This window comes from Columba livia, chromosome 2 (assembly GCF_036013475.1).
Source record: "Columba livia isolate bColLiv1 breed racing homer chromosome 2, bColLiv1.pat.W.v2, whole genome shotgun sequence".
Lineage (NCBI taxonomy): Eukaryota > Metazoa > Chordata > Aves > Columbiformes > Columbidae > Columba > Columba livia.
Window position 1 is genome coordinate 151425674 of NC_088603.1, and position 18089 is coordinate 151443762.

The following is an 18089-nucleotide window of genomic DNA, read 5'->3' on the forward strand; positions in this document are numbered from 1 at the left end:
ACAGAAAGGAAGGCACGATGCCAGCATAGCACAACAAGAATTATGAGATTTTTTTCTTCAGCAGGGCTTCAGTCTTTGTGCCACAAGTCAAAAGTGGTGAACATCTCATGACTTACCCTCATGAAGAGACTGGAGAACGGGATCCACAATCTAGTGAAGAATCAGTCTCTCTCTCCTGAGATTGCACGCTACAAGTGGCTATGAGTCCACTTCCAGCACAATCTGCAATAATACTCCACAGCATACGTCAGACATAGTAGCAGAGATATCCATCAAAGTCCTAAACAACACATATGGCAACAGTATTTAAATAAAGTTATGGAAGTCTCGCTCAATGTCCTAGTATTTTTTTTCCTTTTGTTGATGGAGTTCATCTATATTTTATAAACTCAGTGCTGCTGTAGGAATGAGGTTTCACACACTTAATAACTTAGTAATGAGGTTTCTATGAAAGCCTGAAGTTTTCTCCTTACAAAGAAAAAAAATAAGGTAACTGATGAAGAAAGTAAATGGAATAGAGAGAAATATTCACTCCAGGAACAAGTATTTCTAGTATTAGTCCTTTTCCAAACAGCTTGAGGTCAAGGTAGGAAAATAACTATATTTCTAAAAGCCAGCTACTCAGCTGATACACACTGGTGCAGCTTGGTTAATGCTGGCAGAGCTACATTGGAATTAATAGAAGTGGAAAAGCTGACCTATACCACCAACTTTGACTGACAAGCAGGCTTAATTCTTAATAAAACTTGAAAATGTTGATAATCTTGCAATAGTGTCTATTTATATGCATATATTAAGGATTGCTTGCCTTACTTTCTGAAGTACTACAAGAACTGCATCTCTTGTTGCATATTGGCTCTTCTAATGTAGCTAGAACAGAAATCTCTACAAACATGTACACAGGAATGTGTATATCACATATATAACATGCAAAATTATGGGTATAGATAGAGACTAACAATTTGAAAAAAAGGTCTAGGTCAGACTTTGAGCCACAACTTCATCAGTTTTGTGTTGTTTACAATGCTCCAATTAACAGTGTTGCTATCCTGCAGGTCATTACTATCTGGAAATTTTCCTCCTGTGAAAACCCCCAACAATAAAGGCAGGCTAAAATGAAACAGTTTTTTCTTTGACCCATGCTTTTTTGATGCTTTGCAGATGCATTTCCCCAGAGGACATCTATGCTGAGATTGATGTAATCCAGAGAGTTTTCTGTGAGTGAGGGCAGACACTGCAGAACACACTTGGGCCAGAAATAAGCTTGAGTAAAAGTTTTGCCATGTTTTGGGCAGGTTAGGAGACTTGCTGGTTATGTTTCTGAGAAATGGTAGTTCTGGACAAAGTTCCTTTGTGTGTGAGCTACAAGGAGTTGATTACAACAGAGTAGTAGTGTGCTGAGGCGTGTACCTCTGCGTCTTTCCAAGTAAGTGTATGTATACACGTACATGTATATTCAAATACACATGAAAGTCTTAACATAATGAATTACTCTTCTGAATGCTGCTATTTATACAGTAAATATTTACACTGACCTGCCAAATCATATTTTACTAGGAAGGAACTTAGGCAGATCACTTAGTCCCTCCCAAAGCTTTGAATTGGGACCAAGTAATCTTTGAGAGAGGTTTCTCATCTATCTACCTCTCTATAGATATTCTGCAGTCATTCTTAAAACAATTTTCAGAGTTTGGGGTCATAAAAATCTCATTCCTGAATCTGTAAGGATCTCACAGCATACAGTTCAAATTATTTCTCCCAGAGCACGTTAACTTTGCATTTGATAAAGTACAGAAACTCTTTGGCCATTAGAATGACCACTCACTTGATTTTATTACACCTCTATAAAGATCTTTGGTGTCGTCTAGTAACACAACTTATGTTAATATTTGCAAAACTTTCCAGATTTGCTACTTCACTGATCACTAGAGGCTGCTTCTTTCAAATTTCCAGTACACCTAACAAATATAATGAATGTAATGTAGACTTTTAGGCTATCTAGTGGTTAACTTTATGTTGTAGTGGAAAAATAAATCATTATTCTTTGTTTCCAACTTTTTTGACAGTTCCAAATTCATGAAAGAGCCTGACATCTCATGCATGACTATTTCAATTCTTTAAAAAGTCTCCTGCAAAGATTCTTCTGAGACCTTTAGAAAGCCTGGTAAATTGTAACTGCTGCTGTTCCTTTATCCACTCTTCAGCGGGTAGGCTCAAAAGATGTACCTGCCACTATTTCCTTTTACAGAAACTGCCTGTGTTAATCTAGATCATATGAAGTTCAAGCAGGTGCGTGAAATCCAGTTTCTTTTTTTTTGTCTCAATCAGTTCTTTTTCTAATTATGTTTTATCAACTTTTCAAAATAATGACATTTGAAGGAGCATAAATATCTTCAACTTGTATTCTGCTTTTTTTTACAAAAACCGATACATGAAAACAACGGAAAATGTTGTTCTTCTCTTTGAACATATCTGCTTTCTTTTACATTACATATCTTGTCTGGATAATAAAGATTATAGACTTGTCTACACAACATTTCATAAAAGATTCAAAACCAGAAGAACAAATAATGAAGACCTGTTCCAGTGTTTATTAATTCACATCAAAGTATTCATGTTTAATTCAGATACCTGACCAAGGACTGGGGAAGGGGAATTTTGTGAAACCGTCATATGCCCAGATTAACAAGTAAAAACCTCAGTAATCACCATCCATTGCTTAAATAAGACTTGATATCATAGACAAATCAAAATAAAGAAAAAAAATCTCCTGAACACAAGACTTTTTAGAAGGAAAATATGGAAAACAGTGACTTTTAGGCCTCCTGGTAATGAAGCAAAAAAGAGCAATTGTCTTCATTTGCCTCCTGAGTCACCTCCAGCATTCCTCTTGTGTGGGCAGAGTACAGAGAGTTTTACCCAGAGTTTGGAGCTGCAGTTTGGCACTGCCAGAGATGTATAAAACATCTCAGGGGCTGCAGGCCTTCGGAAGTTCACTCAGTGCTGCTCACGTGGTAAATTACTGGCTTTTGCATGTCAGAGGATTTGCCTGACAGCCGGTGTTTCTACCCTCCAGGCTGCTGCCGGAATTGTTTTGCTTGCTTACGAGAACATATGCTTAAAAAACCACCACCCTTCTTTGCTATTTGACACCTAAAGCCTTATTTTAATTTCTGGGTGCAGCTTTTTCTCTGAACATATTGCAAAATACCAGTGCTTTACCCATCTGTTCCAACTTGGTGTCTTTAGGGCCGAGTGCTGTAGAGGAAAGGTTGTCATTAACTTGCCTTAAAAAACGTGATTTGCTTACAAAAACAGTAAGTGGGGAAATTAATTGTATTCTATTCACAGTGCAGGTTATTAGTCCTCATTTTAACAAAAAGAACTTGAGGACAAAATCCTCACTGCAGCCTGATGAGTCTGAGTAATCCAAACCAAAGCCGAGAAATCTTTCCTTCAGTTTTCATTCAGTCTTATCTTCAATGCAGGCTCTGAGGAGCCCCAAAAGGCGGACAGACCTGAGGTTTGCAGGCTTGCACACAAGTTGACTGAGGAGTCTTTGGACTTTGTGGACTTCAATGAGCTTAACATAACCAAGCGAGAACTCACAAAATGGTCCTCCAAACCAAATCAGAAGAATTCCTGATACAGCTAATACAGAGAAAGATCTAGTCATGGTAAATCAGTCAACTGAGTTTCAACTGTCTTAGCTCACCTCATTGGAAGCTCTCTGGGATTTAAGTTTCTGCTTTTTCTACGGGCATAGCATCCATGCCTGGTGTGGGGTCTGCAAATTTTGTCCTGTTATTTTTACACCCCTGTAAAAACTTGCACAGCCTAAATGGAGCATACGATATTGCCCTGGGCTCCTCCTGGCTGCTGGTGAACCACTTGACCGTGTAGAGCTCTCTGCACAGGGATGAACAGGGCTGGACTGGGCTCTCTGCACCACCCAGACCAGGCGCTCAGATCCACCAGAGACCTTGATGTAGATGCTTGTCCCGAAAACATTCACAGCAATTGCTTCTCCAGCTCCAAACAGCACAAGGCTCCAGCATCCTACAATCAGTCCAGAAACCAAGAGTTTCAGTGCGTCCCAGTAATGTCTGGAATGATTTTAAAATCTGTCAAATAGAAAAGTCCAGCTGATCTCAGGAAATAAACCTCATCTCCTACTTTAAAAAAAAGACAGAAATTCCCCTGAAATATTCTCAATAACTGCCCTTGTGACTTAGGAAATTCTTTCTCAATCACATACCTACAGAAAGCTGTGATAACATTTTGTAAGTTTTTGCAAGACTTTATATATATATATACACACAAATATATACATATATATATATATATTTACATGTCCTAATTCTTTAAATGCAACTATATGTTGAAGTATGTGCATGTATAGGTGTAGGTGGACGCATACATCACATATGTAAGCGTGTATGGGTCTGTGCATGTGCTGGTGAGTATGTGCTTACGGATGTGAGTGCATATTTTTCTACCAGTCAGTGCAACCTGATGTAATGAAAACAGGGTCATTTCAAAGGCATTATATTCCCACAAGTGTTATGAAAATCAGAAACTGGGTGGAGCAAAAATAGGCTGGCTACATCTACAGTGGAGAATTAAACATGCCCTGTACTGTTCTCTGCTCCTGAAGCCAGCTGGCACAGAACAAATGGTTTCCATACTATTAAACTCTCTCACCCTCCCAAAAAAGGTGACCATGTCCAAGTTCCTATTTTGGTGGACCATGGCCTTTTCTAACTCCTAAGCAGCTCCTGGGAATTGTTTAAAGGAGTGCTAGTTTTCTCTGGTCAAAACTATGCCAGCCAATATTCTCATAATTTAACAGCGTAGTTGGTCAAGTTCCAGTGCTTCGGAACATTCCCTAGTATTGTTTAATTTATTAGTGTAGATGTAGCTGAAGTGTGCGCCCAACTGAGAAGCAGGCTGTTCTGTTAATTCAGGCTTTACTAGACACCAGATTATGCCCAGAAGAAAGGTGGTGTGAGTACTGCAGCAGCAGCGAGGAGCTGAGCTCAGACTTTGCTACATGTCAGATGAGCCAACCAGGTGGCACAAATCAGTAGGAAACTGGGCTGTATAACTCCCGCTGCTCACAGACTTGCTTGTTCCTTCACGTAACCAGCCACTGCATTTGCTGCAGGGAAGCTGTGCAGTCAGGGCTGAGAGAGGTTGTCAGATGGGCTCTGAGAAGTGCTGATGCTGAAATAAATGTCTTGTGATTTCCCAGGGATAACAGAACTCCCTTCTCTGTGCACAGGCTGCTGGAGGTTGGCAGCACAAACATCTGGCTCGTTTGGGTGTCGTGGCCTTATTTTTATTTCAATGACTGCTACAGACAGTGTCTGTTCCTGGAGCACGATACACAAGAGCAGCAGCAAAGTTGTCAAACATATATCTATATATCATATATATTTTAGAAAGGCTGGTTGCAGTAGGACAAGGGGTACTGGTTTTAAACTAAAGGAGGGGAGACTCAGGCTTGACATGAGAAAGTCAGTGACAAAACCAAAAGTTTTGTTTCCTGACTGCCTATCTAATGACTAACTCACTTGTTTAGGGTGCTTTTCAAATAGACAGAGCTAGATATAGGGTCAGAGAGACAGAGACAAACATGAGTTTACATACACAGGAGATGTTGCTGTATGGAAGCTGGACAATGAAACTACTGCTGTTGGGGCTAACTGAAAAATTTCCAAAGGAAGACTTTCCATGGGAAAATGATCTGCAAGATCTGAAAGTTCCTGGAAAAACATAAACTTATTTGAAAAGTGATGGGAAATCATAAAAATGTGATGTTTCCAATTTTAACCTCCTTTTCTATCATAGGTTTAGCATTTGGGATGGTAGTGATGAATCCAAACAGACAGAATATTGCAGTGAAATCGTTACAGAACATTTAATTTTGTCAAAAGTTCCCAAAACATTCTCCTCCTGAGTCAGAACAACAGTGAACTGAGGTTTCAGAGATGTCTTGGTATTTTTTTGTCAGTCAACTCTAGTACAACAAGGAGCAATGTATGGCCTGGGTGCGCCAATAAACTAACTGATCAAACGAGCTGCACAGGGATGTGTGGCCATACCCTTTGCAAACAAGGCCATGCGTGTACTTGCCAACACAACTGATTTGCTTGGATTTGCCAGGAGAAAATGGAATGTAAAGTAGTCTGTAAATAGCCAATAAATCCTGCTCCCAGTGTTTTATGTGTTTCTACCTTACTCAGGAAGGAACTTGGATTTTTTTTTTAAAAGCTGAAGTTAATGCAACTAGCTCAAATGTGATGTTTCAGTGGAAGAGAGAATGGAAAACATTCTGATTGTTTTGCCATTCCCTAGAGAGGGTCTTATCTCCAAATAAAACTTTTTAAGAGCTTCAGGCTTATTTCTAAAGAAAAACAAATACATCCAGAAATTTAGGAGGACTCTTTCCTGTTTAGTACAGCAACACTCCAAAAACTAACAACAACATAACAAAAAAAGACTATGGTGGGTGACTGAAACAACTGATGCGACAGCTCCTCTCTTAAACTCCGTATACTGAGGAAGTTAGAGGTAAATCCTTTGTACACCTACAATGAACCACTTGATGTGAAGACTAATTGTTGCTTTTAACAGAAAAATAAACTACAATGAGACTATACATTCTTCAAGGTTTGGGGGAAATTTGGGAATAAATCTTCCTTCCTCATCTTCATCCTTATTCCCTGCAAAATACCTCCTGGTTTTTCACAGAGTCTTGTAGCACTGAGTCCAGATTTGTCACGAATCTGGTAAATATGTTGTGTGCTCAGAACATTTTGTTCAACCCTGGGTCTAATTCTGTGTTGCTGTGTGCAGCAGAGTCAAAAATTGCCACGCTGGTTTATAGGGAAGCTCTGCTAATATTCAAGGGTTTTTTTTTTCCTTTCCTTGCGAGTAGAAAATATTACTTTGATTCCACCATGCAGCCTTAAAGGCTGAATTGACTGTAACATATAGTTGACTTCAGAAGCAGTTGGTGTTTCATCTTCCTACCAGGACATTCATCTTCTCCAAAAACACTATCAGTCTGTTTGAATATGTGTGCAGCAGTAATGTTTGAAGACACCAAGTGAAGTATCTTGTATTAAACATTCGTAATTGTTTTTCACTGGACTGTGACCTGAATTTAGTAACGTCTGACTGACAGCTACTGCCAACAGGATATCCCAACAAGTGAGAGGAAGATCCTGTGTCAGGGCATTTGCTGGACTTACACCAGCTGGGTTTCTCTTTTGTTTAATGTGTTCTGGAAGCTGCAAGGAAATCATCTGCAATGGGGAGAGTGCCAGAGCTTGTCAGAGAGATAAGAAAGCTGTCTAAGCTTCCTGTACCTCTCCGTGCATGGGAACACTCATTGAGTGAATATGGCACATACTGGCAGAGCTGGGACAGTAAAAGCAACTGAGTCTTTAAATCTGTCTTGTTGGACACTGCACAGTTCACATGTGTAAGAGTTGGTCTGAAGACGGAGCAAAGTTTCCCTTTCTAGCAATACTTAAGATTTCTTTCCTCTTTCTCTGGCACAGATGACCCATCAGTCAGGATCAAGACATAATGTGAAATAATATTCCTGTGTTATTTTTACCTCTGCTCCTTTTCTCCAAGGTGACTTGTCTTTGTAGAGAATCTTGGTACTATCAGACAGTCTTGTTCAAGACTCATTTTCTGATGAGCTGGGAAGAACTGGAATGTAATAGCCATTAATTAGTCTTTTTCTTCAAAGTGTTAATGGTCAATTCCTTTGGCCATTTCTCTACCACATTAACCTCAGAGAAATGTTATATGACAGGGAGTACAAAGAAGTTATGTTTGATCTTCACCTGAGGACTTTGTAAAATCCTTTAGGAAAGACATACGGTGTGTCTGTTTGCAATAGCAAGAGACTGGACTCACTACCTAAAGGGCACTGACCTGTTTCATATTCCTAAAAAAGCAAGAGCAGATCTGCCCCAGCTGGAAACCTTTTTTGGTAACAACACTGATGTCTTCCTACAAGGCCTCCAGCCATGTGAGGGCAAAACGATTGCAACAGGATGGTGTGAAAGTGAAGGACCTTATAATGAACCCTTGTTTTGGACTGTGCACAGAGTTTGATTCACATCCATGTATTAAAAAAGGTCACCACATTTGTTAGGAAAGAAATGAAACATACGTCTTTGCTCTACTTAATCGTAAAGCCAAGAGCTGTTGAGAGGGACAAGGTTGCATCAATTTACTGTTTTGTGGGACTGGTGAATTAACAGTGCAGACTAAAAGATGACGAGAAAAAAAAATGAATCCTCCAAAATATAAATATTTCATTGGTATGATTACTTCAATTCTGCCTAGGAGGCTTTGACAGGTTAAAGAACCCCTAAAAGAAACAAAATGTTTTCCATCCTGAAATGTTTTATTCTACCCGAATTTCTTTTCTTACTGTTTTCAGAGCAGTTACCATACAAAAACGCATGAAACACACCACACTTTTCTTGACATTGACTTCCTTCATGTGTTTGCTTGAAGTGTTCTTATGGCATTGCTCTTCCCTCTTCCAATTGATTAGCATTTAGTGAGCAAACAAAGAAACACCTTGTCCAAAGCACACCCAAATCAGGGAGCAACACAGTCGATCAGTCAGAGGGCAGGTCCAGAAGCCACATGACAAGGTGATACAGCGTATGTAGCACAAGATAAATTTTGTGCTTACAGACCTCAGCTTTTTAGTTTACAGCAGCAATGCACTTCTAAAGTGAATTGTCTGATTTTTTCCAGTTGCAGCACTCTTTTTTGCATTGCAGAGTAGTCTCAGAATATGTGATCTGCATTTCTTTTGACCAAAACAAAACCAGGTGATTCAGTCTGCAAGTGTATCTCATTTTCTCCAATTGCCAATTGGTGTTCAACCAACAGGGCAAGAAAAGTGCTAGTTTGATATAAGACCTGTGAAATATATACAAATACAGGCTTCAGGAACTCTGCACCCAATGTTTCACTCTACAGATCTGCTGAATCTAGTCTGGATCTGCACTGGTCCCACTAAGTTCTCTTGGTAGTCAAAGGAAGAAAACAGTAACTTCTAGGACGTGAGTCATCTGACCAGAATTTTTGTCATCTCACATTTACATATTTAATGAATTATGCTATAGAAGCGCTCATTTCTCTCTCCTGAATCTTGACAACAGGCTCGGAGGTAGCTATTCTTGTTCAGATAAAACCCCTTTCAGACACTGTGGAAACCCTAGCACATTAAGAGAACTGTATAGTCTTGAAGCCTGCTAAATTAGTTATCAAATACTTACTTAAATTCACTTGACTGACCTTCTCAGTGACTAATTTTATTTATGTGCCCTGCCTGCTGTAGCCCACAGACCAGTCATTTGTCACTCAACTAACTGAAGCATATGGCTATCTAAACTCCTTTCCACTGTCTTGTAATCTCCTCATGTGAAGCCTTGTTGATTATAGCAGATCAATTCAGACTTACATCAATGCTAGCAATAACTTAAAATGCACTAATGTCTTTGAAAATTTCAGAAGACTTAAAAACAAAACTAGTTTTTCTTTTTAGGGATGTGCTGCTCCTTCTTGGAAGACTCAGTGGGAAAATGCTGAGGGGAACGTACTAGTGTTTCCCAGCACAATTAAAATATATATAAAACTTTTGTCCCACTGGCACACTTATACTTTCTGCAGTTTTGATCCTTGTCTCCTCTAGAAGAGCCTGTACTCCTTTTTATCAAAGTCTGTTCCCCTTTCGCCATCACCCTCCAACCATCCATTCATTCCATTACTGCTGCCCTTAACCAGTCAGATGGTGTCACTGTTAAGCAACTCAAAGCTTCTCTTCCTTTCTGAGAGAGGATCACACTGATAACCAAAGTGATTTGCTGGTAGCACAAGAAGTAAAAGACTAAAACCTGTAGTGTCACCTCTGTGTTTGTAGTGCGGGAGCATTTATCCCACTGATATGGCCCGTTTCTTTTTTCAGCTGTGATTGATACTGAGAAATTACATCCATCTCAAACAAGTACTGCAGAACACCTGTTAATAACTCAGGATCTGACTTGACTGTAGGCCAGAGCTGCAGGAGAGCACTTCTATGGCTGAGGTCAAATGGGTTCCTTTCTCTGTAGACAGAGATAAATGACCCATCATCATGTCTACCACAAAACAAGCACTGAAATGCATTATTGGAAAATGGTTTTAGATGAACTAGCACACTTTAGAGTCAGAAAGTACAGTTTTATTCACAACAGTATGGGCAGAAGGTACCCTCCCAAGTTGACCACGTCAAACCTCTACTACAGGTTCTGCCTTCCACAGGCACACTTGTGTTGGGTCTTAGCCACAGGAGAGCCCAGGAAAGAAATCTATTCACTGAGATAATACTTTCCAATTAATGAAACAGGCTACTAGGGACATATGGGGAATTACTAGATCCTTCTACCTGTCATCCCAAACCCTCACATCCCTGGCTACAGACTATTCCCTTCTAGGCAAAATGTCTGGCCAGGATCACTGCCTTCTACTACAATATGCATGAAGTGCCTTAATGGACTCCAGGCACCTTCTGTATGGTACCAAAGTTCATCTTTCACTACTGATGACTGTGGCTTCACAATTAAATTTCTATCACAGATCAACTAGTCTTGTTATAGATCCACCACGTTGTACTTTTTTTTGGTTGATGCAGCTGCCAGTGGCTGACATTTTCCTAGGATGCTTCCTGTTCCTCAAAATTGATTTCTTTTTTCAGACTGCTTCTGTTGTAGACCTCTATTTTGAGTACTTTTTCAACCAGAAGTGAAATATACCAGGAGCATCTCAAAACCTCATATTTCCAGTTATTGCCTTACTGTGTCATATCTAATTCAGACAGGTGTTGCAGGGTAAGAACGACACAATTCATGTCCATATGCAAACAAAACATACTTTTGGAGACAGGGAGATGAGGTACTACAGATCTGATAAAAACATGCATGAACTTCATCATGACAATCCCTAATTAAAGAGTTAAATGTCTCATTCTTTTTAATTAGCCTAAGCAGTTTTTACATGCCCATACAATCTACACTGTCCCTCCACATTGACAGTGTAGTTACAGCAAGAAGGGTTCACAGTTCTCAGCATTTGACACAGGGACTGACCAGGACTCAAGGAAGAGTGAGTCAAAACGTGAACATTCCTGCACAAAGAACACAGGCTTTTTTCACCCTGAAGGAGTACAGCCAGATAGATTTGATGTCAACAGTTTCTGGGGTTAAAGCTGACCTGTTTCAAAAGTTAAATTCAGGTGCAGGAGGAAAAGTGAGAAAGGAAGATAGAGTAATCTTAACTGACAGGCCAGTGCTTTGGGCACTCACCTTGCTAGAGAAGACCACAGTTCACATCCGTTCTCCAAACTGAGCTGACTGGCACCAGAATCTCTGACTTTGAGATCATAGCTGAATGTCCTAATGCACACTTATGCCTAGTTTTGGTTCTCATCTTCATGAATACTTTAGGAAAAAAAAAAAAAGTGTGTGTCATTTGGGGTTTTTTTTTCCCTACCTTCAGTGCAGAATGAAAACTGCTTTTGAAACCATGTTCTTTTTTGCCTTTTTTTTTTCTTCTTTCCTCTCTATTTTGTGAAAGAGAATTCTTATTTTCAGGCCAACCCCACCTCCAACTCCAGTTAACACCACAGGCCATTTGACTTGCGATGGAGCAGAACTGATTGCATCCCATAGAAAGCAGCATTGCACAGACACACTGGTCTGCTCCTGCTTACAGGATCCAAGGGGCTGATCCTCTGTGTGATAAAGGCCATTTCTTTCTCAAACTTCCTTTTCCTCTCTGCTGAATGAAACAGCACTGTCCTTGAAGGAAGTGAAGCCTCAGATTACCACTTACTAGCATCTGACCCCTGCCTAAAATAACACCGTCATATATTTTCTTATGGCATTGCTATTGCCCAGGCCTCTAATTAGCTGCACCCCTGGACTGTTTTGTTGGTTATTCTACCATAATGGGCCTTAGCTGAGGCCACATGTCTATTGAAACAGGCACCATACAAACAGATCACAAATTATATGTTGTTTTTCCCAAAGAGTAATTTGCCAAAGGTCACACAAGAGATTACAGGCAAAGGACAGAACCCAAATCTCCTGTATCCACAGACCATTCCATTAACCAAAAGGTCTCCCTCTCACAGTAATTCCTATGGCTCAGCGATAGTTTTTCCAAAACACTTCATGCAATGAATGATGTGTGAGATGGAAAACGTGCATTAGTGAGAAGCAGAGCTAGGTGTACAACTGCATATGTTCGTAGGAAGCTTGTTTTTGTTTTTTGCTGACACAGATGAAATGCAAAGTAGGAGAAATCTGGTTAGCCTAAGATGTCACCTGATACAGAGAGAAGCAGATCAATAAAACTTTATGTTAGACCTTGCATGCCAAGACAGTAGCTATGAAAAGACAATGGAGTACCACAAGAAAGAAAAAAAAAAACAACATATAGTTAAATGGGTGACTGGAAAAAGGACTTAATGAAGGTTATTGGACAACTGAGGAGGATTTTACTGAGAGTTGGAAAAGAAATATGTTCCAAAGAAAAATAATGAGGAGACACTTTTTACTGAAAAGAAAAAAAAGAAAGAAACCTTCAAATAAAACCTCTCCTTTCTGCCCAGAGAAAGAATTAGTTTCATGTTCTCAAGCAGAAACACACAAGACTAAAGTATTTAGAACAATAAAATCTTCATCAGCTGAAAGGTTAATAAAGGTGATATCCTTTTAAAAACATCTCTTGGCCTTGCACAGGTGGGACATAGTAAATTCTAGAACATCTCAATGAAGTTTGCATACACGCTTTTTCAGACCAAATGGTGCTTCCCCCTCCTCTGGGCAAAGTCATTGTGAATCACATACATGAGATTCTGAACCATCAATTCTTTGAACAGACAAGGGTAAGATTAACAGAGATCTTGTAGAGAGGTTACTTGTTGACAAAACGGGCTTGAAAACCACTGACAAGACAGGGAAAGCAGCACCTTTCAAGCAGTGACCCAAATTAGAGGAGAAGAGTTTGAGTCTGTATTTTCAAATAAAAATTTACTGTCACCCCACTACAAGTTCTCCTAGGACGATAAATGCTTCTATCCAGAGCATATTTTATCTCTCAGTGCCACTCAAAGATGGAGAAGTGATAGCATTCCTGCTCAGTAGATGAGGAAACTGAGACAGAGACTATATGAGCTGTGCAAAGGCACACAGGAAGCCTGGGGCTGTGCCAGGAATGGCAGTCGGAGTACAGGACTCCTGAGCCTCCATCCAGAGGTTAAAACCAGGGCTGTTATTTAACCAAGGTTAATTTTTAGGTTTGCAGCAACAGATCCCTCAATGGTCCACCAACCTCAAAATACAAGGTTTCCAGCAATGAGTCACATCACGAGGCATGCACTGGGGGGTACACTCGTGGCACAAAGGGTCACATACTACAGAGAAGCAGGGGTCAGAAGTTGCCATCCCAAAATCTGTCTAATATCATGGTCCTCAGCTGGTGCAGGGAGCACCACCACAAGCCTTGCAGATGAAGCTGGAGGGCTTTGTCATTAGCTGTGCCTGTCAGGTGGATCTTACATGGGAGAGGTGTCTCCATGTCCTGCTGTTGAGTGCAGAGCTGCTGCAGTGATGGTGCTGGGGAGGGGAGATCAGTGAACCTTGTGTATAAATTGTGAGATTCGTCTGTTCTCAGCAGTAGCAGAACAGTAAACCACATAAATGCTTAGGAGTACAGATCTGGCTAGAAAGAATAAAGACTTGACAGGAACCTGTCATGGTTTCCTGTCACATCTTGATTTCTGAAAACAGTAAACAAAGCATCATTTTGATTCTTATACAGGACTCCTCCAGAAATAAAGTCGTGTCTTTATGTTACGGGAATAACAGGTTCCCAGGTGAGATTTGCAACCTATATCAGGCATGACGGAGTTACATGAAATATTTAATTACTCTTGAAAATTTTCTCATCCTCTGCTGGTGATAGTAATATAAGGCATAAACCTAGCCAACAGCACAACTGACTAGCAAGGGATATCAGCGTATGCTAAGAGCATATTGGCAATGTTGAATGTGCATTTACAGCTGGGAGCCAGAGTATTCACCAGCACTCACTGGGCAGACCATGCTTTAACACCATGCAACTCATCATGTAGTTTTGGCTCTGTGAACAGCTATGGGGACAGGACTGCATCCACCCCAGCTTCTTATGGTGTAGGACACCAAACATTATCCTCCCTCATTCAACCTCATTCTTTCTGTCTGCCTGGTCAGGGAAACACTGCCTGTCTATACTGGCATAGATGTGGTTGTGTTTGGAATTTTAAGGTCTGAGTTGGTATGTGTGTTCCCAGTAGCATCACTTACTCCCTCTCTGTCCCTTGGGGAAGCCAAGGCCATAAGAGACTTCAAGAAGCAAAGCGAAAGAGGTGTGAGCATAAACCAGCAAGTACTAATCAGAAGGGGAAAGATGGAGCCAAAAGCTGCTCCAGAATCTCTCTCTGCTGTCTCTTTCAAAATCTTGCTTTGTGTCTTTCAAAAGCCTGACCTGGAGACACTGCCTTCTTATTCTCCTTGAGGCTGAATTATAACTTTGCATAAATTCCTTAGGATATGAAGATACAAGTCTCTCAGACTGAGCTACCTGTATATAGGTTCCCAGCACCAATTGCAGTAATTTTGTGGGTGCTGCACAACCTTTTACTATTTGTCTATACTTCAAAACAAGTGAGGGAGGAGAGGAAGGAGTGACAGTCAGATCCATGGCTCCAGTGGTTTCCTGTGCCTTGTCAAGGCCAGAAGGGCAGTGGTCCCTCCGAAATGGAGGGGAAAAGATATATAGCTTCACAAAACTGCTCTTGGAAATGGCATTTTCATGCTCAAGGGCATGAATGAACCTGCAGAACAACACCCTTCCCTTCTGCAACTTGCCCATGGGCTTCTGTCAGTTCCTACCGGCAGCCCCTTTATCTTTCTTCCCTTTCCGTGAACATGAGTGACAGAACACAGCATTTCCTCCCCCACATCAGGACTGCTCCTGGTGATGCTCAAAACTATTGATTTCAACTGCTCTTCAGAACTCTTCAGCCAACAAGGAGTTTTACTCATTTCACAGGGTGGCAGGACCACAAAAGAACAAAGAGGAAAATGGGTTTCCATATAATTGTGGAAGGAATGGGGAATGCAATGTTTGAAAAGCAAAATTACAGCCCAAGGCTGTTCTAAGCATTGTTATGCAAATCATCAGGCAGCTAGGATTTCTCCTCCAAGTTCGTAGCAATACCCACAGGCACCAATTTTTAATTAGAAATTATCCAAAATGTTCAACGTGTCCACACGTGCACTGAAACACCTGTGAGAGTCCCCATTCCTCTCCTGGGTGTGACAATACACAGACCAGTGACCAGTTCCAACATGGAGATACTCAGCGAAAAGTCACTGTGGTGAGCAAGAGAAGGGTTTGGAGGAGTAGAAGTCACTTACCGATGGAGTGCTGGATGACCCATGAAGATGAGATTTATTCCTTGGAGAACACATTCTGTGTACATGCTGGGCCTGAAATAAATTCTTTGTTCAAGAAAGCAACACTGACATCAATGCCTTAAAAAAACTCCAAAACGCTTGTTCAGGAAAATGGTTAATGTAAGCTTATCTTTAACCATTTTGTATGAGTATTGGCCAGGCTGCTGGGTTGTGCTGCTCCTTACAGCTTTTTCTCCATTAAAGATTAGCTCTTGGAATAAATATTCCAAGATCTTATATCTACCAGCATTTTCATCCCTACCACATGCTGGAGCATTTAAGGCATGCTGAAACCTGATGGTGCAGATAAATATAGCAAAACTGGAAGCATCTATATGCTTTCAACACATCTTTTAATACTAGAAGGAGTATTTCACCTAAAATACTCTACCAGGTGAACTCACTTTCCACTTGACGTTAAATGTGGCATCTCGAACACAGTTCTTGTTAATTCTCACAGAAAACCTGGGCCCATCCTGGAACCTTAACAGAAGAGTTGCACCCACAGGCAAATAAATGATATTATACTTCAGCTCTTTTTTCCTACAAGATGCTTCCATCTGGAGTTTTTTTTGGAACTGAGGATGCACTGAAACCCACTTATCCTGTTGTACCGTGTAGAAGAATTTCCACATAAATGTCCCATGAGCTTTTGTAGCAGAAGAAAATTATGGCTGTCATGCAGAGAAACTTTAGCTCCTTTTGGATGTGGATAGTGAATTCAACCCCAAATACAATAAAACAATCAGCTGGCATGTACAGGGTTCAAAGTCAGCCTGCTAGTAGAAAACCGTAAATCATATAAGGCTTAAATCATCCTGTATTCACAGTGAGTTGTACCCAACCTGCACTGGCAGGAATGCCTTGTACATGGAGTAAAATAGGTGACTAGTGAAAACAGAAAGGGTGGAAGCTAACCGCGAATTTCAATCAGGGTAAAGGCTTCTGTATGACGTTCCTGATTCCAAAGCTGTTTCTAGATACCTAAGCAATTACCTGGACCTCATTATTATGAATTTTATCTCCATTACAACCCTCTAGGGCAAGCAGCAGTCAGTTTCCTCTCCCAGATGGCAAATAACTATATTAGATATGTAGTAAGTGACCTGAGTACAGGAACATAAAATATCTGTAGGTCTAGGCTTTCTGCAGGTCCTTGTGCTGTCCTCCTCTTCTTGTTTCTTCTACAAGCAGAGTCAGAGCTGCAGCCTGAGCCGTCCCTATCAAAACATCACAGATGTGTTTGCAGACTCAGCTGCACAGTGGTGCTTCCAGGGAGGCCAGGAGGGTGGCATGCTGCTTGCTGTCTGAAGCTTCTAGTGCGACACGGTGGCGCTCTGCAGCATGCACGGGCAGCCCTGTCCGTCATCCCACCCTCTGACTGCCCCGATAAACCCCGCCAATTACGTTAATGGAAAATTCACATCAAAGTTCTGCCAGTGCTTTTGCTTTCCTGTGCTTTGCACCCCTTCTTTTAAAAAAATAAATGCTTGGAGGTCACCCTGGCCTGATGAAATCACAGGAACATAGTGTCTGTTTTCAAAATTCTGTGACTACTAATTAATTTATGTCATCAAACAATTATTTTCTACCTCATTAGCCCATGAAATGTGAAGATTGTGTCAGCACTTTTGCTGGCAGTTTTATGCTCATTAGTTTGTAACCTTGACCAAAAAGAGGGAGAGAAGGAGGGAGAGAGTGCTGTTCAACAACTTGCAATGTGTTTTTGAAGCCACAGGTGCTGCTAACTGGAGTTATTTTCACATTCCCCTTGATGCTAGATGACTGAAGTACCACGACATGGAAATGCCTTTTAGTCATGATTTGATGACTAATATATCATGAAGGGGAAGAGTGGGGAAGCAGAGGAAAGAACGGTGCACACAGACCACAACAGAGTGTCATCATGTGCTCCTCCCAGCCTTTTTTCTCACCCTGAACAGCAGAACTCACACAAGGTATTTGGGTCAGGTGATGGGGCTTTCACTTCTCAGATTACATGACAAGGATGTGAAACAACTCTTCGCATGGGAAATTATGGGACACCAGTCAGGGTAGCAAGTAGAAGAAGAAAAGAAGGTACGCTTGAGCTTCATGTCCCAGCAAGGTCTCGCTAACAACCATATACTTCTAAGGAAGTTTCCTGCATTAACTGTATACAAGAAGAGCAGTCTTGGTGATCAGTTAAATCTTCATGAGTAGGAGTTGAAACTCCTTTATCCTTGACTGTTTGCTGACTTCCAGTATGTTAGTTGCTCACCTCATTTATTTTTTCATGTTTCCCTCCCCAGTTTTTACTTTACTTAATCTGTGTTAAGATGTTTCCCAACATTTGCATTTTGAAGACACATTGTTCAGCAGTAACACTGGTCTTCTAGTCAGCGCAGTGCAGAATTTTGCATGGAAAATGTTTGAAATAGAAAACATTTTTCAAAAAGCATCTGTGAGGAATATCTGTTTATTAAGGAAGTTAAAACAGTTGGGCCAGGACACAATTTTTCT

The 18089-nt window shown here is 40.7% G+C and overlaps 1 long non-coding RNA gene across 1 annotated transcript; it reads right to left on the bottom strand.

Annotated features, from left to right (window-relative positions):
• Positions 1-288: 288 nt before the first annotated feature.
• On the bottom strand, positions 289-15676 carry LOC135578702 (uncharacterized). Its single transcript, XR_010470793.1, has 4 exons — positions 15549-15676; positions 11388-11522; positions 7631-7728; positions 289-4059 (listed from the first exon to the last, which is right to left on the bottom strand). It is a non-coding gene; the product is annotated as an uncharacterized LOC135578702 (long non-coding RNA).
• Between the last annotated feature and the right edge of the window lie 2413 nt (positions 15677-18089).